Raw genomic sequence first — 11,421 nt, 5'->3', positions numbered from 1 at the left:
CCACAATAAAGGTGAGGAACATTCTCTCAGAAAAAAAAATAGAGGAAAGTCAAATGGCTGAAAAGCACTTAAAGAAGTGTTCAAATCCTTAGTCATCAGCAAAATGCAAATCAGAAATGCAAATGCAGAAAGTGAGAGAATTTTCAGCAAGCAGAACACTTCTCTGCTGCAGGGCAAACTTGTACAGCCAGTATGGAAATTAATATGGCCATTCCTCAGAAAACTGGGAATAAACCAGTTGTTCATCAAAAGGGCTCCATGAGAACTCGCAAACAACCCAGGCTATTATTGCCAAAGCTATTTGTTGCTCTCCACCAACCCCACATCTGACAGAGGGCTGATCTCCAAAATATACAAAGAACTCAAGAAGCTAGTCTCCAATACACCAAACAATCCAATTAAAAAGTGGGGTAAAGAACTAAAAAGACAATTCTCAATAGAGTAATCTAAAAGGGCTGAATGACACATAAGAAAGTGTTCAACATCCTTAGCCATCAGGGAAATGCAAATCAAAACAACTCTGAGAAGCTAATAAACATGGAGGTCACTAAGAGAGACATACATGGTCTCTTGGAAAAGGGGAGAGGCCCAAGATCTGCTTAGCAAATTGGGAGTATGGGAAGAGGGGGGAAGGAGCGAGGAGAATGAGAAGGAGAGAGGAAGAGGGATGACAAGGACATGAGGGAGCAGGAAATATGAGTCAGGGGAAGAATACACGATAACAGGAATGGAGATATCATAATAGAGGGAGACACTTTTGGTTTACAGACAAATCAGGCACTAGGGAAATGTCTGGAGATCTACAAAGATGACAACAGCTAACTATCTCATCAACGAAGGAGAGGCTACCTCAAATGCCCTCCCCTGATTATGAGATTGATGACAGACTTATATGCCCTCATCCAGCAGGTGGTGGAAGTAGAAGCAGACACCCATAACTAATCACCGATCTGAACTGGAACCCAGATACAGATAGCTGGAATACCAGCATGGAACTGATCCAGACCCAAGGAACATGGGTTTCTGCGAGGAAACCTCAGAAATCTATAGGACCTCCTGTAGAAGCCCAGTATTTATGCCCAGCATAGGTGTGGACTTTGGGAGCCGAGTCCATATAGAGGAATACTCCCTGAGCCAAGACACATGGGGGTGGACCTAGGCCCTACCCCAAAGGAAACGTAAGACTCTGATGATACCCTATGGAAGGCCTCACCATCCAGGGGGAGCAAAGAAGATATGTAACAGATAAGGTTTTAGTCGGGGGGGCAGGTAGGGGAGGATGGTTGGGAGAAGGGAAATGGGATTGTCATGTAAAACAATCCTGTTCCAAATTCAAATAAAAAAGTTGGAAAAAAAAGGTTTAAAATTGCCTTTTAAAATCTCAGTGGCAATGCCTCTAGTGTCTCTGATACAGACCTTATTAATGTTTTCTCCCTAAAACATACTTCTATCCTAAGGCTTGTAAACTGCACGTTAAATTCCTGTAAGAATGAACTCTGACTTATAGTTTCTAATAACATTTGCATAATACATATAGCAAGATCACAGACATTAACAATTCCATCATGAACATACATTAGGGTGAGTTACAAAGCAATCAAAAGACAGTAAGATATTCTCACAATCTGTGGGGTGTGAACAATTTCACAATTTTAAACCCTCTTTTCTTTATTCCCTGCCTGGGACCCAATGCCCCTTGAAACTTTTTATTACTTGTTCAAATCCGAAGTTCTAACATCAGGTTTGTAATATCAGTCTTTGAAAGTTAACTTTGAAAGTCTTTTGTCCATGTCTTATTTAAGCATGGTGAAGGAGCTTCTGCCACTTTGGTTTATGCCAGTATCCGACTGTCCTAAATGTGTCCTTTTTCCCAACGGGAAAACTGACAAAACAGTTTTGTGTGCCTGTTTTTGGCAAGAAAGCAAGCTGTTTGTTGTCAAGTTCTTAGCCTGCTCCAGAATGAGCACTCACAGATTAAGAAAGGTGAATGTAGTCCATCTGTAGGGAAGCTGGAACTCTGGAAAGCATCTCGAAATTGGAACTGGGTGTGTCTCCTTACTTCCTCCAGCTGTAGGTCAGATGAACTCAAAGTTCAGGAACATAGGTTCAGTGTTTCATTCCAGCTGGTTCAGATGGTCTCCTGTGGGCCCAGGTCCAATTCCTGTCTGCTCCATGCATCTCATCAACTGCTCCAGCTGCCAGCATACCTCATTCTCCACCTTTGAGAAAACACAGACATGCCCTCAACCCCCAAATAATTACGGGGCCTGATCCCCTCTATTCATCTCTCCATTTGACCTGAGCAAAATTTGCTCGAGTTCCTTAATGCCAGAATCTGTTTGCATCAGATTACTCATTGGCATCCATATTTAAAAAGTTTAAGATAAACAGTGTATTCTTTAATGCATCATGTGGAGACTGGGGGCACAGCTCCCTCTTTTTATCTTAGAAGCTGTGTTTTTAGGGCACTATGGGCCTGCTCTCTTATTCCTTCTCCTTGGGGATATATAAGGAATACATGTTTTTTGATCAAATTTTCCATTAAACATAAAATTGCTGGAAAGATTTGCTAGTATATCTAGACCCATTATCTGTTATCATAACTTTTGGCACTCTCATGTAAGCAAAACTTCTTAAACAGTGACTTATAACATGTCTGGTGGCTTCTCCTCTTTGTGAAGTGTCACATTTTTAAATTGCCAAACTCTGTAATGTGAGTCACATCCATTCGCCATAAATGGTTGGGGAGCAGGCCTTGAGGACTCACCCTTAAATTAGCCATAGCCATATTGTGGACATATTCCACATTATTTGATGATTTGACCAGCAGTCTCTCTGGTTAAGCCAAATTTCTTACTTAGACTTTTGCTATTATGATGAAGAAAGTTACAAGCCTGTTGAGCCCTTTCTATTTAAGGCAAATCAATTGATTATGTTAATCAGTTAATTCATTCCATTTGGCTAGTAATCAGGGAAAGGCCTATTAAATAGGTTCCCAGTGTGACCCATAAACATGATAATTCTCTTAGGTGAATAACATTTTGAATTTGCTCAAATAATATTTTAATCTAATATTGGATCCTATGTATGGAATTGTTTCTATTACCTCAAGAGTCTTAAAGACATAGTAACTGTCAGTATACAAAGTAAATGAATTATTTACCAGGATCTGAAAGACCACTGCAACAGCTTGCAGTTTGATTATTTGAGCTGAAGCCAGAGCTGTCTGCTCTATCTATCCTTTCCATTAATAACCTATGCAAGTGACTCTCCCAATAGAACCACTGGTAAAAACTAACATCGCATATTTTTACAGAACTGTTTTTTACAATTTTGGAAATACAAAAAGATGCATTAGTGTAAATTTTAACAGTCCATGAGCTAGAAAATGATTATCAATTCTTCCTGACAACTGAGCAAAGAAAATCGCCCATGACTCATTGTTCTGAAATAACCAATTAAATTGTTGCTTAGAGTAGGGGACATGTGTCATACTTGGTTCTCTCCTAAAATACTCTCTAGAATCTCTATGGGATTTCTGTACCATGTAGGCTAATACTTTAAAATAAGGGTTTACTATATTTAGGATGGTGAGACAGGTAGGCGCAACCATAGTAATGGTTCCTTTTGCCATAAAACAGAAGTCAGACTATGCTTTGTGGGGAGTACATAAGTTTCCCATGGTTTTGGATAGTCAATATATCTGATTATGCTGAATCGCCTCCTCTAATTATAGAACTTGTCTACCTTCTTAGTTAGCTGCTTGGGTATATCTGGATCATTATCTCCTTATAGAATCTTACTTAGAGATTTTAAATCATCATTAGATGTCCCAAAAAGTTACTTAACCAAAGAATATTTTATAACATTTTCTAAAAAACTCATTTAAAGTTTTTAAACTATCTTTTCCAATTGCCTTAGTTTCTTGAGAATACAACATATGTCGTTAACATTTTTTCAGATTTATTTAAAGTTTCTGAGTAGCCTTTTCTAATCTAACCTTCAAAGCTGACAAGCTGATAAGACCTCATTTGCATTTTAGCTGACCTGGCTTAATTTGCATTTGCAAAGACACATTAAAGTTGTGAATCTAACAGGATGGATCTCTCCTGAGGGTTTTCACAAACCCTTTTAAAAATCATGTATCAAATTTTATTTTCTAGATTTCCTTTTTTAACCATAAAAATTTAGGAAGACCTGTATCCTCTCATTGGCCAAATTATACAGAATCATCCATAGATTCCTCATGTCTCTAAGCTAACGCTATAGGCTTGTGCTAACTTTTTAATTGACTATATTCTAGGGCTCAAATCATAATTTTTCCTGTTAAGACATTGACTGGATGCTCTTTTGACCATATTAAAGTGATCTTGATTTTTTAAAAGTATATCCAAGGCAATGTAAATAACTCTCTAATCATATCCAAGGCAATTTAGATATTTCCATTCATCCACATTCATAAATTCACAATCACATCACACATCCAGGTATGGCCACACCGTTCATTCATAACTTGCATACTTCTTACATTTCTCCTTTTGCCTAGGTTATGATCAGTTTGTTGAAAAGAAAATCCCTAATTGAAATTTCTAACATAGTAGCTATAGTCAATCCTTGAAATATGAGCATCCAAAATTTGAACAATTCTAAGCTTAAATATGTTGCCCTTTCTTCTCTATAAGTCTCAAAAACAGTTTCTGTCTGGCTGTATCAATAGCATTTATATACATATATATATATATATATATATATATTGATTAGGCATCAGCCATGGCAGCAACTCCCAAGGCTGTAAGTTACTCCGAGGAGGCAGGCTGTCCACCGCCCTGGCAGCCATTTTGTCTAGCCTTCTGCAGACGCCTGCACGAGGTGGCACCAAGCCGCTGGCTGAGGGTCGGCAGACCGCGGCCGCTGCCACCACTGACCTTGGCCTTAGTTTGTCTATGCCCTCTGGACCGCTGAAAAATATGCTGCTGTATTTTGGACACAAGTCTGATCCCCTATTTTCTCTTTTGTTGGTACTCTGTCTAACTTAGTGCTCTTCCTGAACATGTCTAAAGCAACCTCTAGAAGGCTCTGTGCATTTCCTTCTCCCTATGCCTTGCTTTCTGTGTAGGAATAATTTATTTTTAACTGAAGTTCCTGTAAGGCAGCCACCATCGCTAATCCCTGAGTGTAAGCTAGGTCCATGTCTGAAAAATTCTTAATGAACTCACCTACGTCAGTCCTTTTCCTGTGAGGTCTTAGTGAGGTCTGGCATGCAGTACCAACATTCTCATAAGCTAGCTGTTTCACAATCAAAGTTCCAACACCTGTGTCTCTAACTTTTGTATATAATTCCATACAGGACTAGAAATCGATTCTGAACTAACTCCCTAGGTCCTTGCCTGCTCTCTATAACAAACATCCTCCTCCTGGTCGGCAGGCCTTGGTTAACCGCTTTCAATTTCCTAGGGGTGAGGTTTCTACAGCAATATTCCCTATCAGCCTCTGTTGGTCCACACTGGACACAAGCCATTTTTAGTTACTGGAGCTGTTTGAATGGTATTGATACATGCCTCCTGCTATGTTGCCCTAGCCATTCTCTCTGATGCAAGGAAACCTGTAAATGTCTTATCTCCTGTAAGCAATTTCGCTAAAATTTTGGATTCTCTTAGCTCTTGCTAAATTTTACCCTTGAGTATTTGCCTATCTGAATTCCCAGTTTAAAATGAAAGAAGGAGGTAAAGGTTCCCTCTATCTTGGTACTTATTAACTGTCTCTCCCTGCTGATCCCAATCATTGTTCCTGTATATTCTTTACCATCCAGCCACCCCTAAGTAGGCGTGGAGGTTTCTGTTCCCCATTACATTTCAAGATATCTCCTAAGGGCCTGCGTGTATTCCAGGATGCACCTATGTCTTCCCAAGCCCCTGCACAACTCAAAATGCTGCATCATGGCGGTGGCTTTTGCAAGCAGAAAGGATCCTTTTAAAACTTTTAAACTCTAAAATCTCCTGTACTTGCTTTCACTTTGTTTGAGCTCTCCTAGCTATTAAACTATACCCAAGTAAATAAATATACAATCATCTGACTAACAATTACCTGCCTGATTTCTCTAAATATATACATTTTTACTTTCAAGGCTAACTTACTTCTCTTTACATCTGGCTAATATTCCTGTTTCATATTTACAAATACCTGCATTTTTCATTCAGGAGTTTAACACATTACATTTTACTACTTTATCCCCTGACTGACATTTCAGTCTCACACCTACTATGTGCATTTTCTCTTACTTTAAGGGTTAAATGACCCGCTTTACCTATTTTCATAAGATGCTGGCTGACATTTTCTCATTTGTCTGTCTGCCTTTACTTTAAGGGTTAAATAACCCGCTTTACTTTCCTTGTCAGCTGCTGGCTGACATTTTCGTCTTATATATATTTTGTGCACATTTCTGCTTTAAGGGTTAAATAACCCGATTTATCTTTTTTCATCAGCTGCTGGCTGACATCTTCCTATTTTATATTACATATATCTGCTTCCTATTTCTACAATTATATACAGTTTTATTCCTGACTTAACACTGTTCACTCACCCCATTAGGCCACTTCTTTCTTCTTTTTCCTGCACGTGCTTCTTCTCCAACCGGTTTGCCTGTGAACGACTGTCTCTTCGAATTTTCCAAACTTCTGACTTGTCGTGGCGTCCATGGCTTCTTCCCCTATTCTCAGGACCTGAGTTCGAGCACCATTTTGTCGTGACCCACCATGTCTCAGCCTTAGTCCATGAGGTTCTACCTGAGTGGGGGTGTGTGGACCTGGAAGCTCTGAGCAACCCAATTTCGATAAGACCAAACACAGGCATCTTGTCATCTTCAGAGAGTTCTCAGTTCCATGTTGTAGAACTAGTGTCATTTCTTTATTAGCCATCTTTTCTGGGGTTTCTTAACCATCCTGCCAACACCATGAGGGAACCATCTTTCTTTGTTCTCTCTCCTCTCTGGTCGCTTGCCCCTAACTCCTAACCTTCTGTCCTCACAAGTAACTCACACACCTCTGCCCTCCCTGCCCAGGTGAGGGCCTATTCAGATGCTTAGGTGCATAGAGATACAAATAATAGGCATATTACCCTGAGGCCATGGTAAAAAATATTAGCCTTACTTGCATTAACAATACAATAGTGGGCCAGAGCTTTCCGTTGCCTCTGTTTACAGGAGCTAGAGACAGGGCCCCAAAATATTCCATAACAGAAATATTTGGTCCCCCACAATTTCTTTTGGCTGTTTCTTAAGAACAGTAATCTAAATGAGAATTACTTTAATGGTATTAACTACCAGAAATAAACACTTTGACTCCAATGTGATTAAACACAATCTATTGTTTTGCCCCTCAGATTTTGTAAGCATGTATGCAGTAAGATGGCTCAGAGGTTAAGAGCACTGACTGCTCTTCCAGAGGTTCTGAGTTCAATTCCCAGCAACCACATGGTGGCTCACAACCATCCGTTATAAGATCTGCTGCCTTCTTCTGGTGTACAGATATGCATGGAAGCAGAATGTTGTATACATAATAAATAAAATCTTTAAAAAAAAACATTAATTGCTTTAATTTAAATTTGTAATTTGAAATACAAATGGTTTGACATTTACTTCTTAAATTAGTATATTTAGTGTTCTTTCCTCTGCCCCTCTTTTACTCTTAGTAATCTAATTTTTATTGATTATCTTGTCCTTCATTATTTCAATAATATATAATTAAACACCCAAACACTGTCCTAGGAAATAATGTGGCCTTGGTTATAAAAGATGACAAAGTTAACAAAATTACAGTTTTTAACAATGATACATTTGATGCTGTTTTTTAGTATCAGTCTTCTTTTCATTCTACTTTGGGAGTATGGCCATCCACATGCATTTATGTATTTATATTTATGTTTCTGTAATCACATAATTAAGTACATTTGATTTCTTTGGATTCTTTTTATTGGAGTGTTTTCCTCACTAACTTGACATGGCTAAATTTCAAATTTAATAGTTCCTAAGACAACAGCTCACTCTGAAAATAAGAACATTTATTCACGATTATATGCAGATATTTCTCTAAATATTTGTTCAAATAAGAGCAAGTAAAATATTCCAAGAGATCTAACATAATGCCATAATCACACAAGCAACTGCCACACTTTAAAAGGTGAAGAATAGTGAAGGAAGAAGAAAATGGAAATTTTCTGAATTAGAAGGACAGGACTTGGGTTATATTTCACTGAGCAATATTTCTCCAGCATATACAAGACCCTGTGTTCAATTTTCAGTACCACAAGAAGAAAGAGACAAAGGAATTCAGGAAAGAATGGTAGAAAAGATATAAACAGCTATAGAAGGAGATAGAAAAAACTGCAGCACAATTACTAGATTTTAGTAATGTCTACTGTGTGTTGAAAATTAAATGAATCTTGGGTCAACCAGACAGAAAATTTATTACCCACAAGAGAGAATCAGAAACAAAACTTGAAAGTAGACTAGTGTTTAATTGGAAAATGACTCAAAACAAATAATGGTAACTAAATTCTTTGGGTTTAGTGAGAAAACAGTGATGGAAGTTGCAACACATAGGTAATTGTACTATTCATTTTCTTCCTATTGCTTGCTATGACTATAGCAACATCTACCCTCTTCCAAATGTATTCTGAATTCCTGTTTTACTATTATATTAACATATGCCATGTGTATGCTCACATATACACATCATGTACAATACCCACAAACAGTTATTATAGTTGTCTATATTCCTTGGGATTTCTGGTTTTTAAACTAAAGGCAATGACCATTCAAACTTTCACAGCTAGCATAAGGTTTGAAGAGGAAGAAATACCCATGTGATAAACAAGCCACTTACTCAAATAAAGAACCTTTTGCAGGTTCAAGACGAAACAAATGGATAAGAGAGTAAAAAGGAAATACTGTGTTTTAAGGTTCATTATTCTCTTTCTAAAAATCCAAACTAAGAGGGATGTTTTGAAAAGAAAAAGAAAGTTAAAATCTTGTAGAATTTGTAAGTTTATAGAAAAAAAGTTTAAGTGCAAAGCAGGAGTTGAAATAATTTTCAGAGAAAAAATCAAATGAAATTTAAAATTAGAAAATAACAGAATGAGGAGTGTTATGATAAATCTTTCTGCCAAAAGCCACCTGAGCCCCACCGCCACATGTGAGCTTTACATCAAACGCCTGCCCGAGTTAGGGCCCAAATGAATACTCAGAAACTTGTATTAGGTACAATGCTGCTTGGCCAATGAATAGGATTCCTCATCTGTTAACTCAGTCTTAATTATCATAAACCTATATATTTTATAAGACTTACCTTATCTGATGCCTTATTGGCATCCCTCCTTGTCAGTGGATCACATCGTGGAGCTGGAGCAGGAGCGGAGGGGAAAAAGAGGCCCTTCCTGTTTCTCCTTCGCTTAAATATGAGTCTCCTTGCTTTGTCACTTCCTGCCTAGATCACCACTTCTCTACTACATTTCCCAGAATGCTCTCTGACTTCTAGTCCAGTCTAAATTGCTGTCTTATTGGCCAAAAAGTATTTTATTCAACAGTCAATAAGATAAACATACACAGAAGTACTTCCCCCATCATCTCCTCTTTTCTGTCTAAATAAAAAGAAGGGCAACCCATCTTTTATAACAACTGAAGAAAACTATAACCATAACTGTCTGTCTTCAACTCTATCAAAGACCACAGAAGGACAATATGTAAATTCTAGAATTGACAGAGATATCTTGCTACCTGGACACTCACCCAAAGTTCCTCTGTAATGTTGGGGCATCCGTCTTTAGCCTATAGGCCATAGTGTGTCTAGCCCACTTGTCCATTTTAACAGGAACCCTTCAGTACTGTCTTGTTTGGTAAGTTCAGTAGTCATTTTCTTGGGGGTCCTGCATGTCAAGTTTATACAGCAACAAACAGTCCAGGCAAAACTAGTTTCTTGCTCAAATGGCTAATCTTGTCATGTTGAAAGCAAACTCCAAAACAAGTTTCTTCGATGCCCATCCTCCTTTCCAATGTAATTGGTATGCCAGGAGCAGTTGTGTCTCACTGCCAAGAAAAACCCTAAACCATTTAAATGCCATATTTCTGTAGGTCTTTGAAAGGTTTGAAGAATACCTATCCATCTCAAATACATCTCTGTATATCTAAAAAACCTAACTAACCAAATTATAAGTTCTGACTACCATAGGTAAAACATCTGTATAAACACAATACCTAAACAAGAGGAGACATACATATCACAAAATTGACCTTAAATTTGTATCAATAAATGAAAATCTATACCAATGCAAAGTATTCATTCCTATATCCTATTCCTCTTTTTTTCTTTAAAAAGTGATTGACTATGCTCATTATCATTTATAACTAACCTCATTTAAATGAAAACAAACATTTATAAACAATATTTGGGAATATGGGCATCATTCTTTCTAAACTGCTTCCTACTGATTGAGGGCGATGTCATATAACATGGGGATCATGATAAAACATAGAAACCTGACCAAATCCTTGTTTTGTAGTCTGTAAGGCTGTATCCTTTCAGCTTTAGGGGTTCTTGCTTGATCAAACTATATTAGTCTGGAAGGAAGCCACAGCTTTTCATTTTCTGTGGAAATACAAGCAAAACCTTTATTTCTAAGTAGCCTGTCCTTAGACTTAAATTTTGAAGTCAAATCATTTTTAAAATGTATAAGTTGGATTAATTTAGCAGCATTTATAATCAAATGTATTTTAGCAGCAGTAAGTCTTTCCTTGGCAATCAAACAATTTAAAGACAACAATATGGCATATAGTATCCAGATTCTCTGTGTATTTTTCATCTTTATGTGGCTCTTGTATTACTTTATTTTTACTTTCTTTTGTTTCTTTTTCCCGAGACAGGGTTTCTCTGTGGCATTCTGCCTGCCTCTGCTTCCTTCAGCAAATCCTACCAGCGTGAGCCACCATAACCAGTTATTCTATTTCCTCCTGCTATTTTTTTTCTCACAAGCCTACATATATTTTTAAATATAGTGTAAACCTTTAGAGGTTTTTCTTTATCTGGATCTGTCTGTATCATCTCCAGAATGCCAAGTCCAAGGCCCAAGAATGCTGGGATGCCATGAGCATATGGAAGCTGCTCCCATGCCTCTCAGCGGCCCAACAGGGCAGGCTGTGGCAGCAGGTTTCCTTCTTTCTCTGGGAACCTTGGGGCATGGGGTCATCCTGATCAGTGACACCATTCTCTTAAGATAAATCTTTCTGCCAAAAGCCGCCTGAGCCCCAGAGTCACATGTGAGCTTTACATCAGACGCCCACCCGAGTTAGGATCCAAATGAATACTCAGAAACTTGTATTAGGTACAATGCTGCTTGGCCAATGAATAGGATTCCTCATCTGTTAGCTCAGTC

The 11,421-nt window shown here is 38.1% G+C and overlaps 1 long non-coding RNA gene across 1 annotated transcript; it reads right to left on the bottom strand.

Annotated features, from left to right (window-relative positions):
• Window positions 1–1,509: 1,509 nt before the first annotated feature.
• LOC118239823 lies at window positions 1,510–6,788 on the bottom strand. Its single transcript, XR_004772667.1, has 2 exons — window positions 6,581–6,788; window positions 1,510–2,219 (listed from the first exon to the last, which is right to left on the bottom strand). It is a non-coding gene; the product is annotated as an uncharacterized LOC118239823 (long non-coding RNA).
• Window positions 6,789–11,421: the final 4,633 nt, after the last annotated feature.

The sequence above is a fragment of the Cricetulus griseus genome, unplaced genomic scaffold, assembly GCF_003668045.3.
Source record: "Cricetulus griseus strain 17A/GY unplaced genomic scaffold, alternate assembly CriGri-PICRH-1.0 unplaced_scaffold_6, whole genome shotgun sequence".
Lineage (NCBI taxonomy): Eukaryota > Metazoa > Chordata > Mammalia > Rodentia > Cricetidae > Cricetulus > Cricetulus griseus.
Note: the sequence above shows the minus strand (reverse complement) of the source record. Positions and strands in the feature narration are given on the sequence as shown.